The sequence below is a fragment of the Musca vetustissima genome, unplaced genomic scaffold, assembly GCF_032173495.1.
Source record: "Musca vetustissima isolate MV318-11 ecotype Yass unplaced genomic scaffold, APGP_CSIRO_Mvet_v1 utg2750, whole genome shotgun sequence".
Taxonomy (NCBI): Eukaryota; Metazoa; Arthropoda; class Insecta; order Diptera; family Muscidae; genus Musca; species Musca vetustissima.
Genome location: NW_026884925.1, coordinates 116,321 through 129,400, shown reverse-complemented (window position 1 = coordinate 129,400; position 13,080 = coordinate 116,321).

Sequence of the window (13,080 nt, the reverse complement as noted above, 5' to 3'; positions counted from 1 at the left end):
ACAGCGAAATTCCTCTCACTGGCACTGTTGTTAAAATTTATCATAAGTCTATTAACATTAACATTTAACAGAAGCTCCATCAAATACTTAACAGTAGGTTTCAGCGATATTGTAATGATCATTAAGTATGCCAATTATATGTAATGCTGTTTGTATATTTGATGATGCTTTTGTTAAATGCAATGCTAACAGACAGACGAACACGATGTTTTTTTATTCTTTATGCACAAGTTCTTTTAACTATTACTTCTCAATAAAATAATTACTCGGAACCCAAAATTATTTAACACTAAATACTATTAATATGTAAATTTTAATTTTTTTGGCAATAATTAAATTAATTCTGACGGCAAATAATGTAACTTCATAAATGCAAAAAAATTAGCTTAACCAATTTTCTGGTATATCAATTTTTGTCTACTTTTGCCAGTTTCTCCACCTTACCACCATACACTATTCAGCTCTTTTTGACCTTTTGATAAAATTTTTCCAGGTTACCACTAAAAAATGCACCACTAAATTCGGCGGTCACTCTTTTTTTTTCCTTCACAAATTCGATTATATGCTTTTTATTCCAATTATTTCTTCTTCTTGTTTTTACTTCGTGTTTCAACAAATGTGTTTAGTCTGATGTTATAGGCTGACGGCGTGTATATATGTGAGACGGTTGAAATGGAGTTAGGGCTGCTTGATCACAGTCATTGAGTAGAATTATATTCGGACATAGAAAGCTTTTTGTTAATTCACTCTCTATTTCGAAAATGTTTCTTCTGCAAAACGATAAAAAGCTGAGCCTAGCAAATAAAAAGAAACATTGAATGAGACATTGCATTTGATCATATTACAGATCAATAATTACCAATTCAGAGAGCAGAACTCGTCGAATTAAAAATGTGATAAATAACCTTATAGGTTATCTGGTGGATGTTGCAAAATTATCCAAGGCAACTAAATTAAAGAAAGAAAAAAAAATGCCTACACACATTTCGTAAATAAACTATAAATACTTACAAGGTTTAAAAAAAAACAGCTGACGATATAAAAATGGAAAAATAAAAAATTTCAAAGGTTTTTTTTTAACACCAGAATTTTTAGTTAAATTTTAAAATTGTTATTTTGGAGATATTGGTGGATAGATGTTCACTTATGGACTTGCAGCAGACAAAATGGACGAGAATTTCCTACGGATATCTAACGAAGGCTTGGTATTGATTGCAATTAGTACATTCTTCCAAGAAAGTAAAAGAGCAACAAGAGTGATAAAAAAGGAAATTTCTCTTGGTATCCTTGAAATCCAAAAGCAGATGTCGCTTACATCAAACCGTTACAAAATTTATTTTTGAAAATTTTATACAATATTGAGGAAAAGCAGAAAATAAATATTCACTAGCAAGCGCTATTACAACTTCCCCCAGCCAAAATCAGGCTTTGAGGGTGAAAAGTTTCAACTCAAAGGCTGAAAACGCTTGCAAGTGTCATTGTCTGATGTCCTTTGCATGATAAACACCGATATAATTGCCCTGTAGGTCTTCTAACTCATAATTAGAATTCCCTATCTTCTTTCGAATCCGAGACTTTAGGAAATTGGGAGCTAGTTTAGAATTGTAGCCTTTACTAAAGTTGCTCTGGCTAAAATTTCGTCGGAAAACTTCCTGACCTACATTATATGTCACCTCCTTGGATCGCAAATTATACGTCTTCTGATTTCTCTCGAATTGCCTCTGCATAAAATTTTTCGCCCTATTGCCCATTATAGCGAGAGAATCACTTTTAGAGAATCTCACGGATCTATCCTCTAAGAAATTTAATTGGCGTAATAATGGGTACGTCGAACCATTTGTTACCATATGCTGACCAAACACAAGGTAATATGGTGACGTCCCTATTGCAGAATGTAATGAAGATCTTAGACTACAAGAAATGTGGCTTAACATTTGGTCCCAGTTTCTTTGATCGGGAGATATATAAGATTTAATAGCAGCTAGTACAGACCGATTCACCCGCTCAGAAGCATTGGCCTGGGGTGAATGCACAGCTGTAAATAAATGTTTAACCCCATATCGCTTAAGAAACGCTGCAAAAAGATTAGACCTAAATTGAGATCCATTGTCTGAAACAATCGTTTCAGGTACCCCGTATGTATGGAAGAGTTCGTTCTCAAGATATTCTATAACGATGTCAGATGAAAATTTCTTTACTGGCTTCAGGAAAGGAAATTTTGAATAGTGGTCTAACACCACAAATATTCCTATATGACCAGCTTTTGATCTGGGGTATGGTCCCAAAAAATCTATGTAAACCTTCTGAAAAAATCTGTGGGTCTCTGTTGACGTTCCCATTGGAGGTCGGAGTGGTTGGTTTGGGTGTTTTGTAGCTTTACAAGTTTCACAGCTGTTTACAAAGTTCCTAACATCAACCACCATGTTAGGCCAAAAATAAAATTTCCTCAACGAGTACAACACTTTATTGATTCCTCCATGGGCTGACAAGGGGTCGTTATGGGCTCGCTCCAATACTTCGGGGACAAGTTCGTGGGGAATCCACAGTTTCCATGCCATGTCATCTTGGACTTGTTCTCCTGTCGCATGTTCTGTTCGCCTGTATAAGAACCCATCAACGATCCTCAAATCTGGCATCGTATCCAGCGTTTTCTTCACTTTTTCTAATAATTGTTTATAATTTTCGGACTTAAAATGCTCTGAATCCAGATCAACATATAACCCGCTTCCTGATTGAGAATCACTAATCTCGAAAACAGACATATTAGCAATATCTAAGGCTGATAAATCCTCTGTATTAACCCTGGAGAGGGCATCAGGAACCACGTTTTGACTCCCACGCCTATGTTGGATCGAAAACTTATATCCTTGAAGCTTCAAGGCCCATCGAGCTAACCGCGAACTAAGGTCTGTTTGGGACATGAGCCACTTCAACGACGCATGGTCGGTGATGACCGTGAACTCATGCCCTTCCACATACGCTCTAAATTTCTTAATGCTCAGCATTGCTGCTAAACATTCTTGTTCGGTCACTGAATAGTTACGTTGGGCTTGGTTGAGTTTCTTTGACATGAAGGCAATAGGAAACTCTTCACCCTCCGCATCTATTTGGACCAATACACCTCCTATACCAGTTCTACTAGCATCACAGTGTATGTAAAACGGCTGTGAGAAATCTGGGCTATGTAGAACTGGAGCGGTGCTTAGATGGTTCTTTAAAGCTTCAAAAGATTTTTGAGCTTCATCACTCCAAATAAATTTACGTTTAGTTTTCGTAAGATCCGTCAGCGGTGTGGCAATCGAAGCGTAGTTCTTGATAAACTTCCTGTACCACCCGGTCATTCCAAGAAATCTCCTAACCTGTTTGACTGACCGAGGTACAGGGAAATCAGTGATAGCCGAAATTTTGTCTGGATCTGTCCTGATGACACCTCCACCAACCAAATGACCCAGATATTTCACTTCAGATACACAAAAGCTACTTTTTTCCACATTAATGGTTAGGCCAGATTCCTTGATTTTGGCAGCAACAGTCCTCAAAACCTCCAAATGTCTTTCGAAAGAATCCGAAACGATCAGCAAATCGTCGAGATACACAAACACTTCCGTCCTGAGAGCCGGCGGAATGACCTTGTCCATTAGCCTAGACATTGTCTGAGGCGCATTACACAAGCCAAAAGGCATCACCGTGTAATGGTACAGCGGTCTCCCAGGAACGGTAAATGCTGTTTTCTCTCTTGATTGCTGATCTAAAGGAATCTGCCAAAAGGCATCCTTCAGATCCAAGGCCGTTATGAATTCTGCCTTCGGAAGACGACTCAAAATACCGTCAATGTGGGGTAAAGGGTATGCATCTCCCACAGTTACAGCGTTTAATTTTCTGCTATCTAGGCAGAGTCTATTTTTCCCTGGTTTTCTATGTAAGACAACCGGGGATGACCAGGCGCTATTCGACTCCTCAATTACCCCAAGCTCAAGCATCCTATCAAGTTCTGCGTAAATCATCTTCTCAACTGCTGGAGATACGGAAAAATGTCTTTGTTTGATCGGCTTCGCCGATCCGGTATCAATAACATGCTGCAAAACATGTGTCTTTCCTAAACCTTGCTTAGCAAATGATGGAAATAAACTTACAACCTTTTCTAATTGTTGTTTTCGTGTTTCGGAAAGCTGAACTTGAGGGGCTACCTCGGAAATAAAGGATATAGTATCAGAAACGTATTGATTGTGAGCTAATCCAGAAGGAAGAAGATCGAACATGTTCCAGAAATCGACTCCTAAAAATAGATCCCTGTCCAAGCTAGGTATTATATAAATGGATATATCTTTCTCACATCCCTTAAAAATTATTTGAGTTTCTATAACCCCAACAACACCTTGGTCATTGCCATCAGCTGTTTTCACTACCGATCTTATCTTTTTAAATGGTTTTCCAGAATCTAAGTAATTCATAGCAGCTTTTCCACCAATGCAACTCAAGGATGCACCGGTATCCATCAGTCCTAGCATTCGTTCACCAAAGAGGATGACATCAGCATATGGTCGTACGTCTGATGGTTTATCCAAGATCGAGCAAATCATTTTATTTCTACGATCCTTTACTTTTTTCCAGAAATCTCGGATTCTTCTAGCCGACCTTGAGGGATTTGGAGTCTCATTAAAAATCCTGTCTCGTGCTTCATAATATTCTTTAATGCGTATATGCAATGGTTTGAAGTGAAAGGAATCTGAACGAGGGGGATTAGAATAAGTTTTGTCACATTCGGTGGTATTGACGTCATTGTTATTGTCACATTTAGGTAAAATTTTAGAAGGTTTCGGATCTGGTGTATTGGAAAGAGTTAGTCCATCTCTGGATTCCGTTTTGGTGCACCTGTTTGTGCACCCAAACGGCAGTTTTTTGCACTACACTTTTTGCATGTGGGCTTATAAGTATCAGGTGCACCGCATCCATAACAAAATATGGATCTATCAGCTACGCAATCCTGATAGCGGTGTCCTGACTGTCGACAATTCCAACAATTAAGGGTTATTGCAGAAATCTGTTCATTTTCCATACTTGACGACTCCACGTCATCATCACCCAATATCTCATCTAAACCAAATACCTTCTTTCCCACTATATTTGATCTATTAATTCCAGGTCCATGTTTTCGGCGAATATCTTGTAAGAAAAACTCACGCTTTCTACATATATGCCGAAGTTCCTGAATTGACGAAATCCGCAAATTCAGGATTTCGTGTTGTATTTCAGGTAATAAGTTTCGCCTTAAAATCTCCACCAACATTTCGTTAGATAAGGGTTCCCTTAGTCGGTCAGTCAATTCTATAACAGAGTCATAGAAATTATCAAAATTTTCTCCTGGCTTCTGCTTTCGATCCCTAATTAGTTCTCGGATATCGACATCAGACCGAGAATCACTATAATGTTGCCTTAAAGCTCGACACAAGTCGTTCCAGGTTACACAAGAGACCGATCGGTGGTACCGCCAGTACCAATCCGCAGCCTTCCCTTCGAAAAGAGAACTAGCATTTCTGCATAGAAGGTCGAAGTCCCCTTGGAGGGTTTGAAGCGTGAGAGCTTCAATTCTGTATATGAAATTGTCGACTCCTATACCACCTGAGCTTCCAGTAAATTTTATTCGCCAGTTAGCCATAATGTGCAAGACTTTGTCTGGCCGGGAAGATAAATCGGTTGAAGCTGAATTATTTGACACAGTTGGACCTGTTCGACTCGTATTTAATGGACCTTGATTTTGTGAATTGTTCAGTGATATACCGAACATTTCCCTGAAGGTTCGCTCCTCTACAGCAGGCAATGTTTGCATTTGTCGTGGAGACGTTTGCTGGGGATTAGCCTGTGCAATGACAGATGGCTGATTAGGAGCACTCAAATTTAGTCTCGAAAACCTTGACTCGACTGTATTTTGGACTATTTGGGAAATTTGTTCACTCAACCTCGCTACCAATTGGGCTTGTTGAGCTGAAACTATTGAGCTTATCATTGTTTGAAGTTCACCAGGCTGAATGTTGACTGGGTTATCAACAACATTACCTCGTCCAGTTTCTACTGGTGCCACACTTGGTTGCTCTTCACTTTGTCGATTGTTTTGTTGTTGAGAAGATGTTGTTTTTGATTGAGATCTCGTGGTTATACCTGACGAGCTGGGAGTTGATGGCTCACTTAGCAACCTTGCGTTGCACACAGGACAATATGGCCTTATCTTCTCGCATTTGGCCAAACAACTTCTATGGAAAGTATGCCTGCAATTGGTCTTAATAATCTGGAGTTTTGACGTTATATGATTAGCGCATGCTCCACATATTGGATTTGAATCCCCTGAAGCTTCCTGTGCTATATCTTCATTCCCAGTCTCTAACGACATTCTGACCAAAATATGTGTAAAGCAAATCAAAAAAAAAACTGATACTCAATGATAATTAATCCAAGTCCAAATTGTCCACACTTAGACAATAAGCAATAAATCAATATTATTTATACAAATCGATACTTGTGAAGTTTGTTGATTTATTTACTATGGCTATTACTAAGAAAAATATATAAACCCGAAAAGTGATTTAACTCCTCGATTAAGCTTTAGCAAGAAATATACTAGTTTTTTTCCACGTAAGCAAAAAAATATAATAAAAATTTGCTTCATATGTAAAAGACCTAAATTTCAAAAACTACTTTGATTCTAAATTGTGAATTTATATATAAGAATTCCGGATTACCAAAAATTCTAACAAAAGAATATATTGATTTGTTTAATTACTCCATAATAGGGCAGGTTTGTTAATATTAATAAACATCTTTGGGAAAGAAACGGAAATAATAGATAAAAAGGATAGAGAGATAAAAAGAGTTTCAAACTCCGGTAAAGAAATGTTATTCTTAAAATCCAGAGAATGTTTTAAGAGACAATTTTATAGTTCCAACCTGTTTTAGGTCAACTCCGGCGTAATATAAAATCCAGATGCTGAACTCCATAAAACTTTTGAGAATCAATAAAATTGACAATACGTCAAGAGGAAGTACTGAAAACTAGTGGCTAATACTGGATATCAAACTGACCATGTATGGACTCCAAATAATTTGCAAATACTTAATAACATGAAAGGTGAAAAAAATATATATATAGAGATTGAGCAAATTTAAGGTGATGGAACCCGAAAAAAATTGGCGATGAGCCAGATGGTATATAATGGGATAATTTTTCGGGCCCCACGTTGGGCGCCATTTTATTTATACTGTAGCATATAACTAAGTAAAGATGTGCCGGATGTAGTTGAAGAATTCGTTGGAGGGACTGCACGTATAGGTCCAGCCTTATTGCTCGTCGGAGGGGGAGTTCGATGACCTTCCACGATCCTCTTGGCACTTAGCTACTGTACAACATAAAAAAATTACGTGCATATTTTTACTAAACCATAGGCATCAAAAGAAAGTAAGGAATTAATAATAGGGGTTTTAATAAGATTCGCAGGGAGTAGAAGAAAGCAGAAATAGAAGGAACAATAATCAGAGAAATTTATTGATAGAATAGAGAAGTCCCAAAAGATGTGCAGCAACGAGATTTTATGTTGCTAGAATACCCACCCAACCTGGTTACAACGCTTTGAACTCAATTATGAAGAATTATTTAAGTTGCAACCCCATATTTAATTATAACAAACCGCCTACATAGAGGAGCAATTAAACAAATCTCATGTTACTCTACTCCGAATACATTTCAAATTTATTTACTAAAAATTCAAAGTTGACTATCATTATTCCTTAAAGTTATGTTGTTCATATTAACCATTATGAGTATATAAAGAACAAATTAATTTCAAATAACCTTAATTCTATATTAGATTATCGAAAACATTCGTGAGAAAATAAATGAAATAAATTTTATAACATAATTTAAAACCTAATTAGAAATAAATTCCGAGTATTATATTATAATAGAAGCAAATAAAAATTATTGGAATTTTCGAATAAGAGCAAATAAATTTTTGATGGCTCAAAGACCATACGATATTCAGATATAAGCATAAAAATTCACACCGAAAAAAAATCCGAAAACAATATATCTGAACGGTAGAAATTTCAGTTTACATAATTGAGGATAATAATTTCAAAATATGTAAAATCATCGCACAAAAAATTAACACTGCAATATCAATTATTAACCATTTCAATATATTGTTATTAATGTATAACAAATTTAATAAAGTTGATAATGTTTGAATGGCAGCAAAAATGTTTGTTGGGTAGCATTTTCTACTACCGTTCAATAAAAAAAATGTAAATAAAATTAACAAAATAACATTTTATCAACTTACATTATACGCTGCTGTAATCCCTCGTCGAAAGTACTTTCGGTGAGTAGGCAGGTCCGCTTAAGAGTTAATAGTATGTAATGTATAAAAGCTGCAGGCAATTTGATCTTGAGTGATGTTATCTATGTTTGTTTCGAGTGTTTAATATGTTTGGCCAATAGACAGAGATTTTGCAGAGGCAACAGCGAAATTCCTCTCACTGGCACTGTTGTTAAAATTTATCATAAGTCTATTAACATTAACATTTAACAGAAGCTCCATCAAATACTTAACAGTAGGTTTCAGCGATATTGAAATGATCATTAAGTATGCCAATTATATGTAATTCTGTTTGTATATTTGATGATGCTTTTGTTAAATGCAATGCTAACAGACAGACGAACACGATGTTTTTTATTCTTTATGCACAAGTTCTTTCAACTGTTACTTCTCAATAAAATAATTACTCGGAACTCAAAAATTTTTAACACTAAATACTATTAATATGTAAATTTTAATTTTTTGGCAATAATTAAATTAATTCTGACGGCAAATAATGTAAATTCATAAATGCAAAAAATTCCTCTTAACCAATTTTCTGGTATATCAATTTTTCTCTACTTTTGCCAGTTTCTCCACCTTACCACCATACACTATTCAGCTCTTTTTGACCTTTAGATAAAATTTTTCCAGGTTACCACTAAAAGAATGCACCACTAAATTCGGCGGTCACTCTTCTTTTTTTTTCCTTCACAAATTCGATTATATGCTTTTTATTCCAATTATTTCTTCTTCTTGTTTTTACTTCGTGTTTCAACAAATGTGTTTAGTCTGATGTTATAGGCTGACGGCGTGTATATATTTGAGACGGTTGAAATGGAGTTAGGGCTGCTTGATCACAGTCATTGAGTAGAATTATATTCGGACATAGAAAACTTTTTTTTTAATTCCCTCTCTCTAATTCGAAAATGTTTCTTCAGCAAAACGATAAAAAGCTGAGCCTAGCAAATAAAAAGAAACATTGAATGAGACATTGCATTTGATCATATTACAGATCAATAATTACCAATTCAGAGAGCAGAACTCGTCGAATTTAAAAGGTGATAAATAACCTTATAGGTTATCTGGTGGATTTTAATAAATTATCCAAGGCAACTAAATTAAAGAAAGAAAAAAAAACTGCCTACACACATTTCGTAAATAAACTATAAATACTTACAAGGTTTAAAAAAAAAACCAGCTGACGATATAAAAATGGAAAAATAGAAAATTTCAAAGTTTTTTTTTTAACACCAGAATTTTTAGTTAAATTTTAAAATTGTTATTTTGGAGATATTGGTAGATAGATGTTCACTTATGGACTTGCAGCAGACAAAATGGACGAGAATTTCCTACGGATATCTAACGAAGGCTTGGTATTGATTGCAATTAGTACATTCTTCCAAGAAAGTAAAAGACCAAAAAGAGTGATAAAAAAGGAAATTTCTCTTGGTATCCTTGAAATCCAAAAGCAGATGTCGCTTACATCAAACCGTTACAAAATTTATTTTTGAAAATTTTATACAATATTGAGGAAAAGCAGAAAATAAATGTTCACTAGCAAGCGCTACTACAAGAATTTTTTATATGTATATACTTTATAGGGTCGGAAATGATTTTTTATTTGATTTTTATTCCTTTATTTCGGTTCTCTCTTAAATGAAAATCATCTGAAAAAGATAAAATCATTTCAGCCGCTCAGTGCACTTATCGGTTAACTCCATAAAATCAAATGTTGAGAAATTCAGATTTGAACGGTTTTTCATCTCTACCTGAAATAGACTTTTTGCCTAAAAAATTGATTCTTGGCCCATAGTGCAATTGTCAAGGGTCTTAGAGTAAAAACTCGATTGGTTACCAGCCGAACTATTTAAGACCGATGATCAGATGCTGATCAGGAGCATGCACCAACTGTTTAGTACAATTTGGCTAGAGGAATGCATGTCCACTTAGATAAAATGAGACAAGACTATATGTACCAAATATAGAGGAATTAGTCTCCTTCCCATGGCATTCAGCGTGCTGTGCGAACGACTGAAGACAATGGTCAATGACATTATTGGACCATAACAATGCCGCTTCAGACCTGGCAAATCCACCATAGACTAGATTTTCACTCTGCGTCAAATCCTGGAAAAGATCCACGAAAAACATTTCGACACATTCCACCTATTCGTCGACTATAAAGCCGCATTCGACGGCCCAATCCGTTCAGTGGTGTTTAAAGCCATGTCTGCGTTTGGCATTTCTGCAAAATGAATATGGCTATGCAGTCGGGAGTCGGAAAGGACCTCTCGGAGCCCTTCAATACCGATTCAGACAAGGTGCAAGTTTGTCGTGTGAGCTTTTTAACATCCTGTTGGAAAAGGTCATACGAGTGGCAAAGGTGAACAGAAATGGAACTCTGTACACCAAACAGCATATGATACTCGATGACATCGACATAATGGGTCGAACATTGCGATCGGTAACAGCCACCTTTGAACGAAATGAGAAGGAGTCGACCAAAATGGGACTGGCAGTAAATGGCGAGAAGACCAAGCTGATGGTATCAAGGCGCAAGACGTCCAGTAGACTCGGACCAAATAGGGAACTGGAAAACTACAGCTTCGAGGTAGTCAAAGATTTTATATCGGTACCGCCATAAATAAAACTAATAACATTACTTTTGATATTCGGAGATTGGGAGATTCGGCCTACTGATACTACTACGGTCTAAGATAGCAATTTAGAAACAAGACCATCCCACCCCTCACCAGAACAAACTCACACTCTACAAGTCGCTGATATTACCCGTGCTGGTGTATGGATCAGAAGTATGGGTACTTGCGCAAGCAGCTCTTGAAGTGTTTGAGAGAATAATTATCCGGAAGATATACGGGGCGAACTACGTCGACGGTAAATATCAGCGTCGATTGTACCACAAGCTATACCATCTATACACGACCGTCGACATAGTCAGACGTACCGAGCTGTAGCGACTACAGTGGCTAGGCCATGTTATGCGGATGGATGAGGATGCCCCAGCTCAAAAGGCATATAAATAGGAGCCGACTGATGCTTCACGGTGAAGAATGGAAGGTGAAGATCACGAATTCGATAGAAAGATCAAGTTGAGGATGATATATCAAAGAATGGTCTTTCAAATTGGAAAAACTGCGCACAAAATCGACGCGCCTAAAATCTTTTTTAAGTTTGGCTTATAGAACAAGTGTTCTGTCTCAAGCCAGATAAGTAAGATTTGAAATCAATGAGAACGAAATTACAGTCAATTCGGATCAAAAAGAGTATAAATATCCATTAACATTTTCTGGAATTTAGTTGCACATTATGGTTTAAATAATCGTAGAAATATCGGTATAGGTTCCCTTTTTAGTATGTTCCGTATATTTTTATTTCAAGTACGTGTCAGTATATCTACGGTGGTGGTTATCCAAAGTTCAGCCCGGCCGAACTTAAGCTTTTTCACTTGCTATAATTCCAGTCAATGACTACTCAACATACAGTCAGTTGAAAAACGTGCCAAAAATACCCAAATTACCGAAAATGTTGCGGTACCGTTATATGGAGGCTATAACTAAATGTGGGCCTATGTAGCCCATTATCAATGTCAATCATCATAGGAGTAGTAGCAGTAGTGTGTGCAAAAATTCAAAGCTCTATTTTTAATATTGCGTGATTTCTATAGACGGACGGATATTTTATATTATTTTATATTGTTTTTTTATGATTAATTTCACGTATATTCTATAAAAATATGCATCAAGTCTATTAAATTGTGGTTTGAATACTATAGCTTATAGTTTTGTTGCCGTTTTCCACAAATATTATAGTTTGAGAGCCATACATTAAACTGCTTCTTTATTTTTGAATAGTTTGAAAGTCTTCACATTTGATTTAACGTACCCTTGACACCCTGCCTGTGTGTGTTTCCACTACACACAGTTGTATATTTTTGTATTACAGCATATATGATTTGTGCCTACGCTGTGCTTTGGTGGTGTTTGTCCTTGATATGTTATCATTGTCATTGTTACGGTTTCTATGACAAATAAGAAGAATCATTTTCACAAATCACCTGTCATCCAGGGCAAAGGTAAATAAATTCAATAGCATTTAAATATTTTTTCCGCAAAATAAACTCAATTTAATTTAAACGAGAACGTACATTCTCTTATTTTACAGTCCATAGATTTGTTATGATGTTATCATGTTATGTTATGTGTTATCATGTTACAGTGAATAACAAAACGAAGTGTCATTCAATGAACTAGTTCGTTCCGGAACTACAAACAGCTGATCAACTGTTCAAATTGTGATCAGCTGTTGGTTGGTCCTCCTCTCGTTTGTTTTGATTCTCATTCGCCACGGTTGGTCCTCGTCGCGTTTGCTTTGACCTCATTCGTAAACACGAGGTTTGTCCTCGTCTCATTTGCTTTCAACTTCATTCGCCAGGTTGGTCCTCGGCTCGTTTGCTTTCACCTCAGGTTTACAGGGTTGTAATTAGCAAACTCTGAATGTGAGCTACCCTATTCCAATCACACATTGGTGGTGATTGGCTTTGCTATGTTATCATTGTCATGGTTACGGTTTCTATGGCAAATAAGAAGAAGCATTTTCATAATCACCTGTCATCCATTACAAAAGGGAAACAAATTCAATTCCATTCAAATTATTTTTCCCCGCAAAATAAACTTAATTTAAAGAAAAACAATTAAATTGTATAATTTGTCGC